General features: G+C 40.7%; 1 protein-coding gene across 1 annotated transcript in view; it reads left to right on the forward strand.

Annotated features, from left to right (window-relative positions):
• cd276 (CD276 molecule) overlaps positions 1-21,147 on the forward strand; it is a 61,708-nt gene that overhangs the window by 19,811 nt on the left and 20,750 nt on the right. The window lies entirely within an intron of this gene.

A 21,147-nucleotide genomic window follows, 5' to 3' on the forward strand; every position in this document is an offset into this window, starting at 1 on the left:
TCTGCTCTCTAGGCTGGAGCTGGTACTGGAGCTCAGGCTGTAGAGGCGGAGGTCGAGGCAGAGGTCAGGGAGTGCTGCTCCACTGGGCTGGGAAATGACTGTGCTGTCTGGAAACAGGATGGCCGATTGGCAGGGCAGGCTGGCTGGATGGCTGAGGGACGGTGGCCTTTCTAACAGTTTGGTTAGCCTCTTTCAAAACAGCACAGATAACCAGTCAGAGGGACCACTGGGGAAGTGAAAAGGTATTAAATACATGGTGAGAATGAAATACGACTGAAAGGCAGCAGTGTTAAAATAGTCTGTGGCTGCTATTACCCTTAGACCTGTGCTGGGTTGATGCTCTATTCCAGGTTTTGTTGAAATGGATATGATAGTTTTATTACATTTGATGTTTTTTTGTCTCTCCTCTATTTCTCTTCAACAAACGAGACTCTTATTTTGAAAAAAATTGATTGAGTCATCTGGATTAGTAATTTAGATAGTCATGCACTGTACAAATGCTAAATGAAACAGTGACAGTGACATTTAAAATTTTTCCTTGTCTTTGCTGCACTCCCATAGACTTTAACACTACTTATTGCAACACTCAGTTACGTACCGAAGTTAAACAATCTGCCTGTGAGATGATTTCAGAGTGCAGGATGTAGAGGCTTGGTCTTTAGGGTTCAGTAATTTCATCATAGTCATCAAAGTCTCTGTCAATCTTTGTTGTTTTTTTGTTTGTTTGCTTGTTTGTTTGTTTGTTTGTTTGTTTGTTTGTTTTGTTTTTGATAGAAGTAGAGTCAAACAGCTAAGGTAGATCATGGTTTGGTCCATGGATAGTGCCCAGTTTCTGGCCCCTTTGTTGGGAGCAAAACCAAGTTCAGTCAGTTTCAGTTTCAACTTTTTACTGCAGGACCACTGCATTTTTTTTTTATTTCCGGAAACCCCTGCGGCCCACACTGCTGCAGCCTAAACACACTACTCTCAAAATGAGTGGGAGGACTGGCATTTTGCCGCAGTGCCGAATTTGGTCTGAGTGAGGTCTTGGTTAAATCAGTCTGAGGAAAGGACAAGAGTCAAAAATTTTTGGGCAGCATTCTCTTCCTTCATTGGTATGTGCTGCACAAAGCAGTCAGTTCAGGGTCTTCTGTAATGAGATGATATGTGCTGGGCTTCTGTAACATTACACCATAGAAACCTGACCATTCTATGTGGATTAGAAACATCATCGGTGCCTGATTGTGTACAAAATGGCCCTCAATTGGGGCTGACGATTTAGTGCGCTTATCAACAGGAGTTCATTTAGAGCCATCACCTGGACCAGATCCTGTTTTGGATTTAATGACATCTGGGACTTTGGGTAGCAGGCAAGCAGGCTAACCCACTAGGTTTGAGAAAGCTTTGCATTTTCTTCCGGGTGTGGTGTCTCTCTCCCTAAAAAGTATGTTTAGTAATGCAATCTATACAAAAAGAATTTATTAATAGTGTAACATTTCACATATCAGTCCTTTTCTTCGACTTTCACTCAAGGGACATGTTACTTTAGCTGCATGAAACTTCTGATGTTTCATCCACCAGGTCATGGATGGAACTGGCAAAAGACTGGATTGCGTTATTAGGGATGCACAGTAGCTAAAGTCATTTGAAAATGACATAATGAATTCAATGCAGAAAATAGATAGGTGTTCATCGATCTAGACCACATAGAAAATTGGAAGACAACATTTTAACTGGGATTGTATACAAAGAAGAAGAGAACTGCAGTGAAACTCAGAACAAGTTTCGACAAATGCTCTCAAACAACCCAGAGCTAGATGGTATAAATATGGACAGCGTGTGATCCAAGAAAATTCTCTAAAATTTTTAAGAAAGATAAGAGTATCCTCTCCTCTACCAAGAATTTAAAATGCACAAACATCGGTATAGATAAAGACTGAGAAAGAGAAAAAGCTGCTTGTGAAAAGGGCGATAAAGTCAACTTGAAGTATGATAATCTGGTGCCTGGGGGGGTGGACAAGCTCAGACATCGGGGTTAAAGGGTGTCATTGTTCAGTATTTCTTCAAGTGATTTTGCTTAGAATTTTAAGCTGTTATTGTTTGTTTTGAGTCCAAATAACAAAAACACATCTTTAGTAGAATCATGTTTGCGAAGGAAGGGCTTGGTATTAGCTCACTTCAATTATTGCAGCTTCAGATTCAGCATCATGGAACTGCTAGTGTTTGTTCCTCATAAAATGTTAATGTTTTAGCAGAGTAGTATCCAGTAGCAGAGTTGCATTGCGTATTCAGGGATACAGTTCTGTTGCTATGGATAGTAACATGGCGATGCAAATTAACCTTCCATAATGAAAGCCTTTTCTAGTTTGTTATTCTTATAGGCCACCTGGCTCTAGTGTGAAATCTTTCAATAGAATATGTGAAACTCCATACCTAGTGACAGCTGAAAGCAAGGACATCTTCCTTCTAGGTGACCTGAATATTGACTGGTTTAAAATTGTCAGTTATGTAAGAAGTTGATTTCTATGGCAGATTTGTATCTTACCCAGGCTGCGACTCAGTCCACAAGGATATTGTACAGCCATGGATGGTGTGAACCTGTATTGGTCATATTTTTCAATAAAATATTTCATTTTAAGAGGGACCAACATACGCAAGTATGGAGTTAGGATTGTTCACCGCAAAAGACAATTAAGAAAATTATGCAAATAACTGAACAATTTAATGGACAAATTGGTAAAATTAATGGATGAGGATGTTCTACTCAGTCCATGACAACAATTTACAGACCTACCTCTATGGCTTAATGATGACCCTGGTAGGTGCTCATAAATCAGGTGTTTTATATAAAGAAGCCTTTATTGTAAAATGAGAAATAAGGAAGTAAGGCCTAAATGACACCAGAAAGAAATATTTTAAGTTAATTTAGTTAATTTAACTGTTTATGCATCTTTTTTTATTTTTCTAGTTTGTGAAATGTGTTGATTGGATCCTATTTTGTTGTGATTCGTGATAATGAACTGGAGCAGTTGGTCAGACAAAACAAGAACATCTGAAGAAACATTTTTTTTTCTATTTTATTGACATTTCATAGACAGTGATTAATTTTTTAGTCGCAGCTAATACTGGAAGGATCAAATTTAAATTTAGAATCACAAGCTTTGATTGTTATTTCCTTTAGTCGCTGTGTCATTATGTCCTGTCATTACCCAAACTTAAAACAGTCAAAGCAAGTGTCCATGAGCAGGACAGACTGACAAAAGAGTGGCCTGCCAAAGAAGAACGGAGTTACTGAAGGGTGAGGAAGTAAATATTGAAGGAGGGACAGCAAGAAGAGCAATTGTTGTTCACAGTTAAACTGAGGAAAACCCTTCATTAAAAACAGTGGTGATCGTGATTTTCAGTAATTGCATGTATATGAATAAGAGTAATTTCTCTGTAGGAATAGCAACACAGCTTGATGATGGCCCAAGTTGTTAGTAAACATGCCTAAGATTTACAGTATTTTGTGTTCCACGATACAAGGGGTCTTATTTGAAATGAAAATGTATTTGCATTTGTTTACAACAGCTGGTGTGTGCTTAACAGCTTCTGTAATTAATTTTGACCCAGCAGAAGTCTTCTGCTGGAAAAGCGGAGTGTGGAGTGTGCCGAGCTTGAGTTGATATAGTGAACACGTTTTTCTGTACACTCTCTGCACACCACACTGAGGAAGTAGAGAATCCCATTATGACAATAGGGGAAATCTGCTTAAAATTCTAAATGAATGATGAGAGTGGAAAAAAAAAACAGACAAAGTGAGAGGACGATGAGATGAGACGAGGTAGAGAGTGAACAAGCATGTTAAAATTTCACACTTTCCTCAATCTCTGATTGAAAAATTGCAATAGTAATACAAATCTCCCCCAGGCAGAACAGGAGTTTGACAAGGTTAATTTTGAGAAAATGAACCCTTTACCCACACTGAGCAGAGCACTATGTGGGCTCTGAGAGTCTGTGTTAAGTCATCCATGTTAATCTTACCTCTTTTATAGTCACCACCAATTTAACTACCTCACCAGAAACATGCAGACTGTCAGTAACATATGCACACTATTATCAGGCACCTCAGAGATGGTATTTTCTATGTGGTCAGTTTTTAAGCCAAGCTCTGAAATAGGCAGTGTTTTTGTGTTGCTGGGATATTGATAGATTTTGCAGTATGCAGCAAGGCTTAGTTGCGGGGAGACCCATAGGAGCAGCTGGTATTAATGAACAGTCGAATGATGTAAGGGAGCAGCTTCAGTCCTCAAATGAACCGTGGCCTGTCTGTTTGCCTGGCCAGCAAGCTTGTGTACCAGTCGCCCTCCTCTGTATCACCCTCCTCCACCTGTCTTGCTGGCTTGCACTGTCTCTCGCTCCCAGCCAGTCCTGACCACTTTGTTCTCCTGAAAAAAGAGTCATGTTTTTCGAGTTTGGGAGGGATCAAGAGTCTATATCCAATCTTTTTTTTTTTTCTTCACTGATCCTTTTATGAATGTGGAGCTTTAGTTATGTATCCCATCTACTGGTGCTGTGCGATTGCTGCAGTGTGTTGTCTGATGGCTGGGTTTCAGGGCCTGTCACAACACCCCCTCCAGCACCTCCCCCACCTCCGTCTGCTTGCTCTCTCAATGAGGATGGCGCCATTTCCCAGGCATCACTCTGCTGGCACAGCATTTACAGTGAGCAGTGTGTGGATGGAGATATATAGAGTGGGGAAAGGAAGGAGACAGAGAGATGAGGCAGGGAGATAGAGAGAGGGAGCTAGGGAGACAGGGTTAGGAGGGGTGAGAAGTGGATGGCAGAAAGCAAGATGGAGACAAAAACGTTTGCTGAGCTCAGAGTTGTGGCACTATGGCCTGACAGGCGGGAGATGGACTCGCAGACGAGCAGGGACATCACCCCACGTGGTGTAGAAGACTTTTGGCTTTATTTTTTCTATTTAGCTGGCATTTTCGCTGGCAACACAGAGTGGCTCAGTGTTTAGCCCTGTTGCTTCACAGAGAGAGGATCCCAGATTTACTTCCAAATCTCAACACTATCTGTGTGACGTTGGCTTGCTTTCCCCATGTTGGTGCGTGCTCACTTCCATCCCCTGCTTTCCTCACTAATTCCAAAGACATTCATGTGTATCGAGGTCTTAGAAAGTTCAGATTTCCTATAGTTATAGTTGAAACCCAGAACACTAAATGTCAGCCTCTTAAGATTTTGTAAATAAATTTATAGTTGTATGACTTGTTTTCTAAATTTCTTACATGTGTCTTTTGTGGTCATCTAGACAGCTGATTCTGTTAGCTGTTGCTTAACATCAACATTTGCTTTACAATGCTGCTCTTAATCTCCCCCCTCCATGAGATTGCTCAACTCAGTCAACCTCACAAAAGTCACTTGTGCAGGAATAAAGCTGGGATGCACACTGTCGGTGAGAACTATACTGCACTTTTCTCCCATGTCTTCTAGACCACATTCTCATATTTCATCGGTTTTCTGTGTTTTTTAATTAAGAAAAAAACATTATTCCACTCCAGGTGGACAACAACACGGGGCACATTTCCCTGAGGAAAATGTTCGTTATTGTGTGACTGCGAAGGACACACATGCAACACATACAACCTTCACAGGGTAAATCAAGGTTAAAAAACATCTTTAATTGCTATATAAACATTGACCTTTAGTGTGGAGATGGAATGTAACAGCTGCTAATGGTAAATGGTCTGCGTGATGGCACTCAGCTATTTATTATACTTAGCAGTTTCTTTTCTTCATTAGATGTGTGCCAACTTGCTTCTTGCCCCTTTTTCCTGCTATGTTATTATGTTTTCAGAGCTTGATCCTGACATCATGTTGCCATCTAAATAGCTACCTGTCACGCTTACTTATACTTGCCATGCTCACTTCTCTGTTCATTCTGAGAAGTTCTTCAGTGAATGTGTTCTCTGAATATGCATCCATATACATTAGTCTTTTCTCCAGAATATATAAAAACACTATGTGGCAGTTTGAAACATTTGCGTGTCTTAACCATAAAAGCACCGCTCCACTAGCATTGTGTACTGGTTCAAAGGTTCGCTCCTTTGAACCAGTACGCTGCTGCATCTTTGTGTTTGTAACTGTGGTAAAATTGCAGTAATTGCAATTATTCCAGAAAAATATTTACAAGCATGTTTGTGCCTCTCTCTGATAGAATCTTTTACCAAAAGCCCCGTCAATCAACTCTGGGGTAATACGTTTCCCAAAATCATGTATTTGCTGCCAGCTTCTGTAGCAAACGCCTGTGCCGGTCCTTCTTTGCTTCTGAACAAGGACTAATTTAAATGCAATTAACAGAGCCTTTGGAGAAGCAGAAAACAGCAGTATAAATGAATCTGTTGTCAGTAGAGCAGCAAGCAGGCAACTTTCCCCGACAGAGCACTGTATTAATTAGTGTCCAGTGCACAAATAGGCCTTCTTTCTCTTGCTGAATGTGTGCTCTGTGTTATCAGGAACCCAGCCAGGGAAAACAACTGAATAGACAGATGAAGTAATGCGGGCAATCTAAAATAAATTCAGGTAGGCAGCAATGGCACCATTGTAAGCACATTAATTCCTCGGATCAGGATTATTAGCTCGGGCCACTTGCCACTGTCAATGCTCTAAGATGTTTGAAGGTCCTCCTCTGGGCGCTCAGTAAAGAAAATTTTTATCCCTGTATTATGGCCCAGCCAATGTTATTTGTCATGCTCCCAACCTCACTGTTGGGGACTCTGAGGGATTGTTGAGACGGATTCAGTTGTGTGCAGTTTCTGGTCTGCGCTGCTCTTTTAGAACAGTACAATCAAAAAGATAAAATGAGCTCGTCTCTTTTGTGCTGGGATTTATTTTCCCTTTATTCTAGTCCATTTTCTGCAAATGTGACTTCGTAGCATTAAACGTTTTTTGAACTGGTTGGGTGTCAAAATGCTTTTCTTTGCCACGATTAAAAGCCACGTTGCAATGGCATTTCTTCCTATATGAGGAGTTTTTGTCTTTTTGGTTGATATTTCTTCTCTAATAAAATGGTCTCCTTTGTGTGTGTGTGTGTGTGTGTGTGTGTGCAGATTCTGTTATTTTTGTGACTGTCACATGCATGTACTGAGGTCAATATGTCTTCTGCGTATGAACGTGTGATCAAAAGCAGGGTCTGGCTTTTTTTCCGAGACCCTCATTTCATGACTGTGTGTTCATATCCACTGCCACCCTCTCACAGACAGCAGTGTGACATCTTTATGCCTGTCCCCGGCCTGGTGGAGACCTGCCTCTTTCTGTCCTCCCTCACTTTCCTTTTCAGGACACTGTATTTATGATAGCAGTAAATGTACAAAAGCCCTCTTTTGTTATTGATCGGGTTCATTTTGATTTGGACTCACAGCAAGGACTATCATTGGGACCGGTGGGGCCCTGCAGTGTACATTTCACACAGCTCTCGCTAAATCCTGTAAGAGGGATTGGTTTCGGGAGGTCTGGCATCAGTCTTGGCTTCACGATATGAAATCATATTAGTTTCAGCTTTTCAGAGTCACTGGGAGAATAGCTGCCAACAAATGGCTGGGCACACCTTCAAAGTTTGCTTATTTAGTTATTCAGCCTTTTTTTATTTGATGTTTAAACTCTGCACCTGATAACACCATGAATTATTGTCCTGCAAAGGATGTTTGCAACCTCAGTAAATTGCTTTGTTCTGTGCATGCAAACAGTCCAAATTAGTGGCTGGCTACACACAAAGAGCATTGTCTAGCGATATAATGTGTTTTCAATTAGGAGGCGTTGAGAGATTTAGCTTATTCTCTGGATAGGTGGCTCTTTTCTTCGATAGCTCTAGAGACCAGTAATTGATTACCAAGTGTGAAATGGAAGTTAAGAACGACTGAGTGTGGCTGTGTCCCAGAGGTGAGGAGTTTCGAGAAGGCTCGCCCACCTCCCTCTGCGCTGACAGCTTGACTTGAAAATACGTAAGCACCCACTGACTCACTGTGTGATAAGAAACACATCTATTACGGAGTCCTTTATTTCAGCCTCAGTGTCAAATATCACAGTAATGACTGTGATTAAGCCGTGCTGCGGTCGTGCTCCTTATGATACCAGTTTGAATGGACAGCAGCTTGCGATGACTCACAGCCCCTTCAGGTTGCATTAATGTCTTCCCATTTGCTTGGACTCTGTAGCCACGCCTGTCTCCCCAGAGCCTGACAACTTGCAGCTCATTACAGACAAACTGGCCACGAGGAAACAAACTCGCTCCTCTTACCTTATTAATATTGTCAACTGTGTTTAATTTCATCTCTTGCCCTCTCCGTGTGCGCTGCAGCAGTAAGTGCGAGTCTCTGTCAACGGCAGAGACAGCTCGGTGACCCACACCACAAGAGTCTGTCATATCTATAATGTATCTGTCTCGATGCTTTCAGCCACTTCACTACCAGATGAAGAGTGATGCCATTTCTAATGACGGGTCATTATCCTGATGCATTTGTTAGAGGGGTTAAGCAATCCAAACAGGGTTAAACTAAGAGTGTTTCAGAGTACTGATGCTGTGTTGCGGAACCAAGAAATTCAGCTGAGAGTTAGTTGAGAAGATCAAGACGTATCTGTCCTTTAATAAACGGTAAGGATATAACCAGCAGCCATTTAGCTTAGACCGGAAACAGGAGGAAATAGTTTCCGTCCAAAGGTAACCAAATCCACCTGCCAGCCTGGAATATAACTTGGTGACAGTTAGTGATAGCTTTGGACAGAACCAGGCGAGCTGTTTCCCCTGTTTACAATTTTGTTTTATTTTTTACCAGGCAGTTTTGATTTCCTCGAACTTCTGACTCTGCAAAAAAGGAAATAAGTCTATTTCCCAAGATGAAACATCATACATATAATTTTAAATCCATATTCAGTGAAGCTGTGTAATATAAAATGTACATGGAGAAAACTGCCTGAATGTAATATATGAAGCACACACGTACTCTATACTCTAAAGAGAGATGTCCCATTTTCACTGAAAGATCTAGTTTGGCCTCCCAGAAATTGAATGTGTTTTTACAAGATTTGTAGACACCTGCTCACACACAAGGCAGGCAGACAACTGATGTCCTTGGATTTCAGTATTTCACCACATCTCTGCAAAGCCATGCGACATAATGTGATGACATTGTGGGCGCAGTGATGTAACTGGTTATATGTTTGAAAAATGTGCTGCTTCAGCAGAGTGATGACTTACATCCACAGATGAAAGTAAGTGTGTCCTGTTTTGTATTGTGTACCGTAAGAAGAATTAGTGCCGGCACTCCAAAAGGAGGAAAAGAAGCTGTCAAGGTTACAGAGAAAAATAGGATTCAAGTTGTAATCCTGCACATTGTAAATCTGCCATTGATTTACAAGAATGCCTTAAATAATGTTTCTCCCAGTATTTTCTTGTTATTTATCATACATTTAAAGCAAAGGGGGCAGACAGCTTCAAAGACGCCACTAGTGTGAATCATAATGGTGTCAAAATATGGTAAAAAGGGAGGAAAAGACAGCAAACTCATTTTTGTGTGTGCCTCAAGGTCTCCCCATCATCTTGGAGCAGTGGGGCTGTAGAGGTCTATTGTGTAACTAGAAAAAGAACAATATGCAGTATCTGGAAGTAATGTCTGGGAGAAGTAGTACCCGTTCTGTGGCTGCAAATAAACAGGGTGCATTGCATACATCTGGACACACTGGTCATCACACAGTCGGTGTGACTCGTCAGTATTATGACAGTTTGGACAGTGAATATTCTGTAATGTGTAGTTCAAGTTCTTTATGACAGCCAGTTATTCCAAGCATGCACTGTTCCAGTGACAGTGGCTTGTTTCAAACCGCAGCCCATCAGGCTGTTTGAAAAGTTGTGACTCTGGTTCAACATGGATCTATTGTTTTGTTGGAAGAAAATTCTCTCAAAGTCATGGCCCAAGTGAAATAGTGAGTTTGGTTTTTATTTACTCAGAAAATGCTTGCTAAGCATGCATGCCGTTTATAGCAGTGGCCTGGATTGCACACTCACACCTGGGAACAACGTCAGACTCGTTCTGCCAGTCACTGAACGGCTCCACAGGAAAGTTTCGGGGGTTAAAGCCTTCTTCAAGGACAGTTAAACAGCATCCTGCAGCCCTGTGGAAAAAAAATAAAAAAATAGTCTTTTTCATTTTTTGCCTCTTTTCTCTGTATTAAGTTATTCAAAGCTTGCAACCAAACAGGCATAACAAGAAAATCTGATTTGTTCATCAACATAAAGTAGATGTAATTTACTTGTTGACATTTTCATTATCATTAAATGCTTAAAGGTTCATCAGTGCCGGGTTTAATCTTTTGTTTTGTTCCTCCTTTCTTCTTTCGGAACCTCCTTAAATTGCTTTAAGCCTCTCAACGTAGATATTTTATGGTAAATGAAAGAATGAGTGTCCTTACTTGTGCATTAGCGAATCTTGTTTTAGTCATAATATATTAGTTTTGTGGAAAGTGTTGCCCTTGTGGGACATTGGTATGAACATATTGTCCCTGATTCCTTTTTCAGCCAGTGACTGAGCCTTTTCTCAGGCTAAATAACTGAGCTACACAAGTTGTGAGACTGTGATTAGCCATATTCCACTGAGACAGAGATTTACAGAATCATTTTTCCGGTCTGTCCAAGATTTATTTTAAAAGTGCTAGAAGGAGACAAAGTATATTTAAGCAATAAGCCATGAGAAGCTGTACTTGACAGTGATTTTGGTACAGCTTATGGGCATTGTTAGGGACTCTTCTAAAAGAACTGTCAAAGCACAGCCCCAAGTAGCTTTTTGCTTTTGTGAAAAGACCACAATAAAGATGTGCCAGTGTAAATGTGCCATAAATGTTACATTTTACTGTAATTTATGTTATATATAATGATTCCTTTAACAAGTTGATTTCAGGTTACAAGGTATTTTACAAGAACCTCATACACACTCAATCAGAAATGAGACAAGAAACTGTTTTATGATTTAAACTCAATAAATGACTGGAGTTTCCCAAGGGAGCTATATGTAGTGATCCATGTGAGCCCTCTGTGGACGCTGTAAAGATGTTTTAGTGTTAAAAGTTCAAAATCTTTGAAATATATATTTTTAGTCGTTTCAACAAAATGGGTCTCAGTGCTAGCTTCTAGACCGCAGTCATTTATTTAATCTAGCACTGAGTTTAAAAAACTGTATGAAATCCTTCCTGCCTCATTTATGGTTTCAGACTTTCAGGCGTTCTCTTAGATGTCCCCTCCCCCTGACATACACATCATTTTCTTCACAATCCTCTTAATCGATTTGTTTTCTGTTACTTTGAGCAGAAAAGTGATGATATGGAGCCTCTTGCTGGTGAGGATCTGCCCGGAGAAGTTTGTAGCATTAACTAGACCTGACCTCTGACCTTCCCGAGAGCGACAGCTGTGTGGATCCAACGGTGTTTGTATTCATTTGAATCCAAACTAAGCAAATTACAGCACAATCATGGGAAGAGGTGTGGTTATGTTTTTAACCATGAACAGCAAACAGGATTGAGCTGATCTGCTCCAAAGTCTGAGGTCGGATTAGCTTGAGTGCTTTCAGAATATTCATCTGTCTCTCCAATAGCCACCAAAGACTGCAGCAGAGGAAAATGAGAAATGCTGTTTTATAATGAGAGCCCTAGGCAAAGACATACAGAGACATGTCTTTTTAAAAATCTGTCATTATATATTCTCCTAGTGATACTGCAATGGGAGAGGCATACTAAGAAGTTGCGCTCTTTGAAAAGGTCCGGGCAGTTCTTTAATGTTAGGAAACGTTGCTTTGTGGTATAGGGTGAGGCGTACATCCCGCCATTTTGTATTGAGAAATGTTATCATGAAGCAACAACTGTTCCTGTGGATGTGATGGCTGTTTTTGATCTTTGATCAGTCAGTATTTGTTTCTTCAAAAACAAATATTGATACTTTGCAAAAAATTTTGCAACAGAGAAGACAACTTTATAAATAGAGCACACGTGACAAAGTGCAAATTTTCTTTAGCTGTGTCATTACAGATTCATTGTCATGACTTCAGTTGTTGTCTAAGTTACATGCTGTCTTGGACAATGTCTGACATCACTCCACGATGTCCTGGTTAGGCACAGGAGTTCTTTCAGCGATAGACTGATTCCACCACAATCCTCCACAGAGCGCCACAGGAGGTCATTCCTGCCCGTGGCCATCAGACTTCACAACTCTTCCCTCGAAGTGTCAGACACTCTGAGTCAATAGACTGAGAGACAGGCTCCGCAATTTCACTGTATTTGCTGCACTATTATGCACACATTCTTTTTTATATTTATTTTATGTTTACTTTTATACTCTAGATATATTTTGACTTCTCTTTTCATTATAATTCTTTGGCCTTTAGATTTCTGATCTTGGTTGGAGCAACTGTAATAAAATCAATTTCCCCTTGGGATCAATGTATTCTGATGAGGATTCTGATATACAGAGACTATGTGAAAGACTATTACAAAAGCTAGTGCAACTACTGGGTGGATGGTTCGCTAAGTGTCATGTTAAAGTTCATATCCTGGGTGATATTTCTCACCCACTTCGCACTATACTGATGTAACACAGGAGTTGTTTTAAGCAATAGGTGTGCACTTCACAGAATGTCTGCAGAGAGTTTCTAGCTGCAGTTTGTTCTTGGTGCAATCAACCATTGGAATAAAAAGTATGGAGCTGTGGCTCATTCACCATGTTATCGTGGCTTTCCAGTAGTATAGGGACTGAATATTATTCACTGCTTATTTCTATGTGTCATTTAAGTATTCTGTGTGTAATGAGGCCAGTTTATGCTTTCATCTGTGCACTTCAATTACGTAGTTATAGTCAGCAGTCAGTATAGTCAAGTCATTTCTCACGAGCAGCATGTGGATACACACTGATAGAATGAGGCAGCAAGCAGGATCAGGATCACCATTCAAAGTTGCACTAATCAATATTGTTATTTTGATAACGGCTTAAGCGAGTAAATGTGAAATGTGAAGGAAGATAGTAAGAGAACCATAAGGAGCCCTGTCACCTTACTGTGATGCTACCCTCTGACTCTTTGATTTGGTTTTGTAGTCTAAAACTTTACTGTTTGCTTCAGTTTTGCTGCTCTCATCCGTGTCATTTCCAACAGCAGCAAGAAGCCATTTTCAGAGACAAAGCTCTGATAAACCCAGTGTACGCTACTTGGTTAACACCAAGTGGCAGGCTGAAAATATTAACGACTAGCTGAATTTAGTGGATTATTTAGCAAGATGACTTAATTAGAAACTGGGTAACTGTTAAATTCAAGATCTAAGTCACTGTAATAAATAACTCAATAAATAAAGAAATCTGGAACTGGAAATCAAACTAACCATAAAAACATTGTAGAAGGGAGAGATTTTTATTTTTTAAGTTATTGTTTTGCCTCTAGGTCAGTCATTTCAGATGGGAATCACTACTTTTTTTTTTACTGTATTCTCTCCAGAAAGGCAGCTCCTCTGTTTGTCATATAGGATTCTGTCTTCCAGCGAAGTCCGAATCACGTTCACAACTGGTGGAGGCTTGCTCTGTGTCTGCTGGATGTGTAAATGGCTCTTTAGTCCTTTCACACCTACTTGTCCTTGTCACTCTGCTCTTAGCTCTCTTTTGGTACCGATGGCTGTCACTAGTGATTCGTTCTTACACGTTCTCAACAACTCAAAGACAGCTCTTATTTTAAAGCTAATTAAAAATTTAGACAACACAGCATTGTAAACTGAGTATTGCACCCAGGTTCCGGCTGCCTTGCTAAGATGGCCTAGCGAAGAAATGGAGCAACCAAAGAAAAAATCAATAGTCCACTCTGCCTCCAACATCTTAATGCCACAGTCAGTGGAGAAGGATGTGTGGAGGTGATGGAGTCTCTGTCAGTTACTCCACATCAGAGGAGTTTTTAATTGAGGCCCCAGTGGGGCTGGGAGGGGCATGGGAGATTCTGGCTGGCTGGTGTTAAATGAGGTGGGCAGACCGGTTGTATTGACAGTATTGTCGTCCACTTTCATCCTCTACCAGACAGAGCTGGGCGGTATGTCATGAAATTCATTTCAAAGTATATGTTGAATATTGATGGTAAAGATGTATATCCTGATATATATTTTTCCTCATAATTTTAATCAAATGTGTTTCAAATACAGGGAAGATTCTAATTCTAAAATGTTTTGAGAGTGTTTTTTCATGCACCACTGATTCTGTGTTTTCACCATGTCCTTCCACAGCTAACTTGTCTCATCATTAGGACAGGGACTCTGCCAACAATGTCGGCATTGTGGTTTTTATCTTTACACCAGTGCCAGTACTACTCCTGTCAGAGCTGGAGCACATTTTCAAACACTCCTGATACTTGCGGACAAGTTTCCTCGTGGTTTGCTCCTGTCTCTATTGAGCTGTCTGACTCAATTTCTTCACCCGCCCTTTTCTTAGCATGCAAACGTGCGTTTGTTTTAGTGTAAAAGGGAAGCGTATGCTCACTGGTTAACATGCAGTAAGCTGATTCTTGCGGTGCACTTTGACGTGACATTTAAAATCCATTCTGTGCAAGAACAAATGGTGTATCCAAATCCACATCAGGGCACGTATCTCTGCCAGTGTGGAGTTCACTATGGTTATACCTCCCACCTCTACCCCAGGCCATTGTTTATATATTCCAGCACAGAGCCATTACACATTCTCACACCCTCTCTGCCTGTAACATAGGCTCTGCTTTGCTAACACGACAACCATGCAGTTGGCTCTGAGCTGCATATTCACTTAATTAGCAAGTCTACTGGGTATGGGATTACCTTCAACAGTAAAGATGAGAAAATTCACTCTAACCTTGCCCCCAGCATATCTGAGTAAGACTTCATCATCCCTCTGAACGTACCTTTGACTTTTGGTTCCCCCTGCTTCAAGTCAGTGACTCTCATACTGTTGCTCTGATTGTATAGGTAAACTCAAAAAGTGTCCTGCTAGTTACTGAGATCACTTCAGGGAATCCACTTTTACTCATTTGTTTTTGTGACACTATGGCATTTTTGAATATTCCATCACATGAATTATTAATGCCAGTCACATAAACCAGTACATTATATGTTAATATAGCATATACTAATACAAAATACAGAAATATAATATATGCACAAGCACCAAGCTACAGTCTAGTAGTTTTTTTTTGATGTGTGTTTTGAAAAACACACATGCATATGATTAGCTTAGTTCATCTAGTACTAAAAGTCATTAAGGGTCTATCTTAAAGGAATTCTCCACCCAAAACCTATATTTTGTACATTAATTACTCAACCCATATTGACCTTAAGCAGCCCACTCTTCTTTCATTTGTTTCATTTCCTGCTTCAGAGTATTAAGAGCTTTGTTGCAAGTTATGGCATTATTCACAATTAAGTGTGTATTTATATGTATATAAATTGATAATATAGTTTGCAATATATGCATATGAGCAAGCCTCAATCATCCAAATCCATCTTCTGCCTTGATCTGCCATCTGCAACGTACATGTCTATGTTTTATTGCAAACTTTCTCACTTGTGTTTGACTGTTGGGTGGCAATGGAATATTCACCTATGGAGCAATCAGATTACAGTCTGACTGGTTTTATGGAGGTGGCAGCCTTATCACATCGACTCATCATTCTATATCCATAGCACAGCGCTATAGGCAGAGTGTCTGTGGACTGTGAGCCAGCCTTCCACTGGAGAAAGGTCAGTAGCAGCCTGACATGTCTGAGAGACAGCTTACGAGTTGAGAGTGGACTGATACTACCAAACCTCATTGTGATTCCAGTCCAGTCTGGCCTTCACGCAGTTACCAGCTCACTGCCTGCTTGTTTGTGAACCCGCAGACGTATTCTTACTCGCTTGTTTTTTCACCTACTCGGGTCGCTTGGTCACTCACCCGATTACCCCATCCCTCCAACCTTCACTGACTCACTAACTCCTCCTCCTTACTCTCCTGCTCATCCTCCAGCACTCCCCCCACCACCACCAGATGGCTTTTATAGTTCTCCCGCTGAGAAAAAAGAGGGCTGTTTGAAACTTAATTCCTATAAATGCAGAACCATTACTCTGTTTTAATGTGCACTTCTGCACATCGTACACGCTCGTGTTTGCCGCAAGCCTATGGCGTCAAGGGAAGGGCAATAATGTCAGACAAATTGTTTAAGTAAATTGGCGCTAGGTCGTCCTGAAGATGAGCGCATCACTGCCCTGCATGTCAATAAGACAGTGAGGTAGCATCTCTCTGAAAAGCAATTTATTGAAATGCAAAAAAAAGAGGAGAGAATGCTCAGAGCAAAGATGCTGACAGGACAAAAACCTGTCAGCATCCATCTCGGTTTGCCAAGTTTTCCCTCTGCAAGTGAGCTTCTTGTCCTCTCCCAGAAAGAAGAGGTGTTCCCTAGAAATACTGCAAGAACAGTCGGTGTGCCTGTGCGGTCACAAGCTTTTCATGTTTGGGCTGAATAGGGAGGGTTCAGAGGTTTTGATGGACACCTTTGAGGTTGATGACAAAGGCCACTAATTGAAACTGAAGCTGAAACAAATTCAAAGTCATTTGTTCAGTGTAATCCTGATATTCACGCTCATGTTTTTCATTCTGACTAATCCGTGTCCTCTGACACCGAGGTCATCTCCTTTCCGTTAGCACTGTTGTTATTGTTCCTGCCAGTCTGTGAGATCGGCAGTGCTGCACAGAGACTGAATAAAAAAGTTTAAATCACCAATGTCGGCAAGCCTGTTTGCACTCGCTGAGGTAGTGTGCATCAATCACCTCACCAATGTTGGGTGAATGTGATTTAAGTGTGAGCTCCTGTTTTGTCTCACTGAGTTTTATATCTCATTCACTTTATTGGTTCTTCCCAGCCTTACAGTATTGTCTGAATGAATGTCTTTATCTCTGCCATGTGACTCATTTTCAGAGAGATACATAAGCCTATTTCGAATCCTTGGCCTTCTCTGGTCTCCAGAGCCACACAGGCCCTCCAGCAGGGCTTGGCCCCACTGCTGCTCAACCCCTAGGCTAGCCCCTGGTCCACCGCACTCTTCTGTGATCAGCACTCTTCCACTACATGTCCCCTTCTCTCTTGCTCTGTTTTCACATCTAGGCAGAATAAGACCTGGTTGTTCATCCTGACAATGAAAGAAAAACCTAATTGACTCTTCCTCTCCTCTTCCTCATCCCTCTAGCTTGTCTTCAATGAGCCTTGAGGCTCTTTTTAGCCTGAAGCCATTCTTCTGTCAAGGGACATTATTCTCCTTTGGTCACAGCTTAAGAGGCTAGGTTTCTTCTAGGCAGGTAAAACTGGGCTGACAGTTGGAGAGAAAGCAGCTTTGATCTCCACTGTCTTCACGTTGCAAAACCAAGATGACAGGCAAGGGAGTCTTAGGAGCACTTTATTCCACCAAAGGTGCTGGAGAGAAAACACCCAGTCTTGTAAAAATGCCTACAAATCTTGGCTCTCATATTCACAGAAGCCCAAACAACACCTAAGCTGGCCCCTTGTGAGTCCCCTATAGTGTCTTCCAGAGACTAAGGGAGCCTCATTTCTCACTGGTGATGTGCCCTGTGTTACAGGCTCCATATGGAGGTGGTGTTTTATCATACTCTTGCCTGCCCCCATTAAATATCTATTTTTACCTTAGCAGTCTGCTGTGGCTTCCTATGTTACACAAAACACCTACGGTGAAGCACCACCTATAAGAAGTAACAGCAGAGGACACGCTTCAGGTGTGGTCCACATAACCTATAAAAAAACAATGCAAACAGTAGTACCTTTTCATTATGATAATTTTGAAAGAAATGTGTCAGGGATAGAAACAGTAACACATCACATTATATGTACAATATATAGTATTATAATACTACAGCTATTTTATAGCCTCTAAACCTGTGATTGTGTGGACTCTGGGCTTCACAGGCACAGTTGCAATAAAATCTGGATGTTTTAAGCAGACTGTTATATTGACGTTGTATTATATTCCAGGAAGGTGGGGCCTTAATGTCATGATAGGGCCATTTTAGACACGAGTGACAAAAATACCGCAGGGTAAATGCAAATCGCAAGAATAGAGAATGTAGAAGCTGATGATCTGCAATTTTTGTTTTGTTTTGGTTTTTGGCAGGTTATTTTTGCAAATAATTACTTTGACATTTTTTGTGACAGAAATACATATGATCCATGTATGAAAATAATTATTGGTGACATAATAACAGATCAGTGGGGAAGGACTCATGGAAAATGGTGGCAGCAAATTCTCACCGCTGCATGTAGCTGCAGACAGAGCCAAAATGCAAACGTCACCAAATGCAGCCTTACTGAGACAAACATTTCGAATGCAGTAAAAAACAAAATTCATAAATGCTGCATGGAGTTTAAATGTGCTGAAATGTGCAGAATTTCGTTATGACATCAGACTTTCGTGTGGTCGTAAAATATATGACAAAAAATGAAAAGACTGCCATGTCTATAGTGTCAGCTATTCATTTCATGATTACTCATCAACTGAAATTGAGTGTTGACATCAGCAGAAATGGAAAGATGTAAATACAGACAGGAACCCTGGTGAGTGTGCGATATTTAGGACTTTTATTATGATTGTCTCATTTCGTTCTTTATCATATCATGTCAGCTTGTTACAGACAGACTTTTTATGCGTATTTTGATGTGTTCTACACGTTTGTGGTATCTAAAAAATGTCAAGTGTGTGAAGTGAAGTTTGCCCTGTTTGGTGCAGCTCTGAAGTCTGCAGACTCTAGGTAATATGACAGTGCAGCCCAAAGCACTCCATCCTTACCCTTGCACAGAGGGAATACGGAAAGGGGGAAAGAGAGGATAGGTAAACAGAGCCATTAGAGACAAATCTATTTCTGAAGAAAACAAAATCACATCATCAAACAAGAGAAAAAGAAAAATATGATCCTGCCGCCCTTTGGGCCCCGGTGTAGCAATGATAGCCGACTATGGCATTTGTCTTTATCAGTCTGCCTTGAGGGAGGGAAAGCGTGGAGGGAAGGTGTGAGAATAAAAAGAGAATGAGAAAGACGATGGAAACAAGGAGTACCACAAAGATCTTGACACATTTGTAACTTTATGAGATGTGAACAGCTCTTGCATGATTATTCCTCCTTTCATGCATGTTTTGTTGTTTCGCTGTTAGTATGAAGTGGCTCTCAGATGGTCATTCTTTAAATAAAACAGAGTGAAGGGCTCGGTGGACAGCAAGCCACAGCATCATCAGTCATGACTAGCCTGGGGAGGCATACGCAGCTTTATCAAAATGACAAGATTGACTTTCCAGATTTTATCCTTTCTCTGTGACATTTGGTTGTTTATCCTGCTTTGCAGTAGCGGTACCACATAGTCTTTATAGTGTCTTGTGTATTGAGAAGCTTCTTGAAATATATATATATAACATATACTGTATGTTGAAACAGACAATGGTGAGCTTAAAATTCAATTATAATAATTTCATGAAATGTGCAACATGTAATGTACACTAGTATCTGCCTCAGCAACAGCTGCCTCCATATTGTATTGGAAGCCGTGTTCCTTTTTAATGTGTAACTACCATTTAACCAAAGACAGATGTTGAGACAGGCTTTTGGCCAAATTCCAATATGATGCTAATATGGTACATGCTGGGCATGCTAACATTTGGTAATTAGCATTGAACACTGATGGGAATGTTATAAGTTTTGCAGGTATTTGATCACAAACCAAAGTATTGGACAAATTCAGATTTTGAAAAAATTATGACACTAGCTGAAAATCGAAGTGATCATCACAGGTCATGATGATTCATCCTTGGTGACCCATGCCATAAGTGAGATATATCATTCTGAACCATAGTGGTGGACTGATTGTGATTCCCATCCCTAGAGTCATCCCAAGCAAGCATGTCCAAAATGAGCAGCACAATAAAAGCTGAACAGATTTTTTAAAATGACCCTTTTCTATCATTGTTGAGTACATGTCCCACCTTGTCCTCCCCTCTGTGGCCTTTCATTAACTCTGTTTCATGAGCCAATCAGGTACATCTGTTTCTCAGTATCAAATGGACCAAATTTCTGCCTGAGAATTCATCACCTCCAAAAGGCTGCCTCTATTTGCCCTCCATCTTTGCTGGGCTGTATTATAGCCTGTCCGCCTGTCTTCATAGCTGATGCCAAGTCCTTACAGATGCTTCATCATTTCCTCTTTCCAATGCCAGTCATTTTTTTTTTTTTGGTATTATTATCTGTCCAGAGTGGGCACACTGAAGGAGGCCTGTTTGTGTTACAGCCAGTCTCACAGCTATTTAGTGGCTCTGCTGTTCTGCTGTTTTCTTTTTTTCTCCTTCTATTCAGTTTGAATACCCCAGGGAAATTTGGCTGTGTCTCTGATATCTTTTCCTTGTTCTGCTGACCAGTTTTTATTTCTTCTTATCAGTTTGCTGTTTCAACGATACTGTCATTCATTTCGATGTCTAATTGTCTCCAAAGTGTTTTTAGTGCCGTGCTGGCTGAAAGATACCTATCACGTGGCATTAGACATTTTTTTCTTGTCAAAAATATCTACATTTGTGTAGAAATATGTCCCATGCTTGTGTGTGTGTTTTCTAACCCTTGTTCATCTGTAAAACATATCACCAAACGCTAACATTTCATTCCTGTTCAAAGTAATAATGTAAACATTAAGAAGTTATAGAATATTAAATCAAATGCATCAGAACTTCAGACATCTGAGCAATGTGCAGCAGAAGGAAGGGGGTGGGACAGTTAGTGCCAGCATCCACTTAAAGCTGTGCCAGTGCTGTTTGAGTGAAACGACAACACATTCTGTGCGACTGGTGAGCTATCTGCCATCTGGACTCAATTGAAAGACTCAAGCGTCTTAATTGGATACTAGTAAAGAAGCTCTTACTCCGTCTCCATCAAGCAAAGGTTCACACTTGTTTCTGTTTCCTCTGACACACTGAAAGTCAAACCATATATGGAGATGATACCACTACGTTGACAATGATGACAGACATGATGATGATGATGATGATGATGATGATGGCAATAATCATCATCAATGTCATCAAGTAGTGCTTTGGTAGTTCTTCAGGATAATTTTGAGTTTTTATGAC

The sequence above is a fragment of the Scatophagus argus genome, chromosome 1, assembly GCF_020382885.2.
Source record: "Scatophagus argus isolate fScaArg1 chromosome 1, fScaArg1.pri, whole genome shotgun sequence".
NCBI lineage: Eukaryota > Metazoa > Chordata > Actinopteri > Scatophagidae > Scatophagus > Scatophagus argus.